Raw genomic sequence first — 4,759 nt, 5'->3', positions numbered from 1 at the left:
CATTTTTATAAAAATTTTTTTTCGAAAACAAAGGAGAAATTTTTGAAAGATTTTTGAAAATTTTTTTGAAAACTTTTTGAAAAGAAAACAAAAAGAAAGTTACCCAATCTGAGCAACAAGATGAACCGTCAGTTGTCCAAACTCGAACAATCTCCGGCAACGGCGCCAAAAACTTGGTGCACGAAATTGTGATCTCTGGTAATAGATAAATGCATGGAGATGCTTTCGTCCCTCTAAACCTCTGCTTTCCTGTTGTCTTCATCCAATCAGTCTTACTCCTTTCCATGGCTGGCTTTATGTAAGGGCATCACCGTTGTCAATGGCTACATCCCATCCTCTTGTGAAAATGGTCCAAATGCTCTGTCACAGCACGGCTAATCGTTTGAGGTTCTCGATCATGCTGGAATAGGATTCACCCTCCTTTTGCGTCTATCACTACGCCCAGCACTCGCGAGTTTGAAGCTCGTCACAGTCATTCAATCCCTGAATCCTACTCGGAATACCACAGACAAGGTTTAGACTTTCCGGATTCTCATGAATGCCGCCATCAATCTAGCTTACACCACGAAGATTCTGATTAAGAGATCTAAGAGATACTCATTCAATCTAAGGTAGAACGGAAGTGGTTGTCAGGCACGCATTCATAGGGAATGATGATGATTGTCACGTTCATCACATTCAGGTTGAAGTGCGAATGCATATCTTAGAAGCGGAACAAGTTGAATTAAATAGAAAAACAGTAGTACTTTGCATTAATCTTTGAGGAACAGCAGAGCTCCACACCTTAATCTATGGAGTATAGAAACTCTACCGTTGAAAGTACATAAGTGATAATGGAGTTCATTGGTCTCGGCCCCAGAGGAGAACCGGAGTAACCAAGACAAAAATTGATCCGAAGATGAAACTCAGGATGTCTAATACAATAGTAAAAAGTCCTATTTATACTAAACTAGTTACTAGGGTTTACAGAAGTAATTAATTGATGCATAAATCCACTTCCGGAGCCCACTTGGTGTGTGCTTGGGCTGAGCTTGAAGTCTACACGTGTAGAGGTCAATCTTGGAGTTGAACGCCAGCTTTTGTGCCATTTTGGGCGTTGAACTCCACTTTGCAACTTGTTTCTGGCGCTGGACGCCAGAATTGGGCAGAGAGCTGGCGTTGAACGCCAGTTTGCATCATCTAAACTTGGGCAAAGTATGGACTATTATATATTGCTGGAAAGCCCTGGATGTCTACTTTCCAACGCAATTAGAAGAGCGCCATTTTGAGTTCTGTACCTCCAGAAAATCCATTTTGAGTGCAGGGAGGTCAGAATCCAACAGCATCAGCAGTCCTTCTTCAACCTCTGAATCTGATTTTTGCTCAAGTCCCTCAATTTCAGCCAGAAAATACCTGAAATCACAGAAAAATACACAAACTCATAGTAAAATCCAGAAATGTGAATTTAACATAAAAACTAATGAAAACATCCCTAAAAGTAACTAGATTCTACTAAAAACATACTAAAAACAATGCCAAAAAGCGTATAAATTATCCGCTCATCAAGAATATTTCTGAGAAGGATGATGCTCTCTAGTAGATCTTCTCAATTCAAGCTCAACGGATGGTTCAGGTAGAACTTCAACATCTGGCACCTCAGGTTGAGGTGTAGGTTCATCTTGCAAATCATCACCATCATTATCAACTTGTACATCTCCCCCATCAACAGGAAGTCTAGTGGAAGGACTACGTTCATCATCAACAGAACGTCTAATAGTTATTGTTGGCTTATCTGTCTTGTCAAGATCTTCAATAGTTTGGTCTTCAAGAAAAATCATATCTTGGCTTCTAATTATCTTCTTGCTCACCAGATCCCATAATCTGTAACCAAAGTCTTTGTGACCATAACTCACGAAGATACACTGCTTTGACTTCCCAACAAGTTTAGGCCTTTCATCTCTTGGAATGTGAACAAAAGCCCTGCAGCCAAACACTCGCAAGTAACTATAGGAGACATCTTTCCTTCTTCAAACTTTCTCTGGGACATCACCATTAAGTGGAACTAAAGGAGAAAGGTTGATCAGATCTACTGCGGTCCTCATTGCTTCACCTCAAAAGGATTTAGGCAACTTTGCATGAGAGAGCATACACCTGACTCTATCATTGATAGTGCGATTCATTTTCTCTGCACCTCCATTATGTTGAGGAGTCTTAGGAACCGTCTTCTCAAGCTTGATCCCATGTCCTTTACAATACTCTTCAAATGGACCCCTGTATTCACCACTATTATATGCTCGAACACATTTCAATTTTCTTCCTGTTTCTCTTTCAACACTTGCATGAAAGTGTTTGAAGATACCGAGCACCTGGTCTTTAGATTTCAAAACAAAAGTCCACAATTTTTGAGAATAATCATCAATAAAAGTAACAAAATATGATGCACCACCTAGTGTCTTAGCATCCATAGTGCAAACATCAGTGTGAACTAAATCTAGAACATGTGATCTCCTATGAGGTCCAGAATTATGAAATGATACTCTAGCATACTTTCCAACAAAATAATGAGTGCAAGTATTTAAAGTTGTACCTTTCACGGGAAGTGAGTGCTTCTTGGCTAAGACGCTTAGTCCTTTCTCGCTCAAGTGACCAAGACGTATATGCCATAATCAGAGAGGAATCATCAGCTACATTCACCTCTTCTTTGCACAACTTTGCTTGCAACCGGTAGAGAGTAGTGAGACTATTGTCTTTTTTAGCAATAATGAGAGCTCCTTTGGTATTCTTGCATTTTCCACTACCAAAGGAAGTGCAATACCTTTCTTGATCCAATGCCTTCACTAAAATGAGATTGAACCACATATCTGGCACATTCCTAACATTCTTCAACTGCAACTTGCATCCCCTGTTAGTTTCAAACCACATATCACCCATACCAATAATATCACACACTCCTTTATCTTTAAATTTGATCTTGCCAAATTTTTCAGCAGTATAGGAAGTGAAAAATTCACGTTTCGGAGTGACATGACATGAGGCACCAGAGTCCATAATCCAAGTGGAATCATCACAGACAAGATTCACATAATTTTCATCATATGTGATAAGAACATCTTCATAAACAATAGCAGCAGTTTCTTTATCACTATCTTTACCTTTGTCTTCGTTTCTTCCCCTTGATTGTTCTCTTTTCAAGAACCTACAATACCTCTTGATATGCCCTGGCTTGCCACAATGGTGACAAATGAACTCCTTTCTTGGATTGTACTTTCCTCTTGACTTGCTTTGACTCTCTGACTTGTCAGAACTGTGAGGTTTTCTACTTTGACTTCTTCCTCGTGACTCTAAAACAAGTGATTCTGACTAGGAGGAGACATTAGTCAAACCTCGCTCTTTTCTTCTGGCTTCTTCATTCAACATACTCTCTTTAACCATTGCTAACGTCAACTTTCCATTTGGAGCTGAGTTAGTCAGTGTCACAACCAGAACTTCCCAACTATCAGGCAAAGAGCTCATCAACAACAAAGCTTGTAACTCATCATTCAAAGTGATTTCATTATTTGTCAGTTGGTTCACTATCTCCTGAAAAATGCTCAAGTGCTCCGGCATTGATTTACCTTCAGTATACTTCATATTGACAAGCTTCCTAATCAAGAATGCTTTGTTTTGCACATTCTTCCTCTCATATAACTCTTTCAACTTGTTCCACATCTTCTCAGCATTTGTTTCAGTGTCAACATGTGGATACACGCTAAGATCAAGCCATTGCCTAATCAAAGCAACTGCCTTCCGATTCAGCTTCTTCCATTCAGTATCGGATTTGGTATCTTTGGATTTATCCCCCTCCACAAGATCATACAAGTCCTTGTTATACAACATATCTTCCATGAGGGTCTTCTAAATCGAGTAATTTTGGGAATTCAATTTGATCATATTTAGCCCATGAGTATTTTTCTCCATTTAATCAGCACAGAAATAAACAATCAGAGTTATAGATACCACTTTGTTGGAAAAACTCAACACAGGTTTAAACAAGAACCTGTCTAACAGCGGAAGTACCAAAAATAATTTTTCCACAACCTGTGCGATTAAATAGGCAATACCAAAGATACCCCAAGCAACAATTATAATGGCAGAAATTAAATAATCAGACACCAGAATTTTAATGTGGGAAAACCCCCAAAAGAGGGACAAAAAACCCACGGGACTTAGTCTAGTAAAATCTTCCACTATCAGAATAATGGGTACACAAACAGTCTTTTTAGTGACACTAGGGCATCTCAACAATCAACAAAATACATCACCAAAACCGGTGGAATCAACATAAACCCTCCACAAAGTGGGTATCTCAAATCAGGCAAAAGAGAAGGCAATACAAATAGCAAGTTATATCCTAATGTTCATCTCTATACCAGGAATAACATACTAAAATTTCATAAGAAATGAAGCAAGTTTACCGGTTCAATCGAATCAAAGATGACTTGTCCTTTTCCCCCAAATTCTTTCTTCTCTTCGACGCCGAAACCTTCACTCCCTTTACTGTTTCTTTCTTTCCTTTTGAAAAAGAGAGGCTTCCAAACTCTCTCTACCTCTCTTGTGGCTATATGCCACTTTCTTTTATTTTATTATTTTTAAAATTTGTAAGTCCCACTTGGTTGGGGACCCACCAACAAAAAAGATGATACAATATTCTCTTAATTAAATATTTTTGTATTCATATTTTTTAAAATATTTGTTATACTACAAAATAAATTATGTAATTTGTTTTATTATTGACTTATGT

This window comes from Arachis ipaensis, chromosome B07 (assembly GCF_000816755.2).
Source record: "Arachis ipaensis cultivar K30076 chromosome B07, Araip1.1, whole genome shotgun sequence".
Taxonomy (NCBI): Eukaryota; Viridiplantae; Streptophyta; class Magnoliopsida; order Fabales; family Fabaceae; genus Arachis; species Arachis ipaensis.
Note: the sequence above shows the minus strand (reverse complement) of the source record.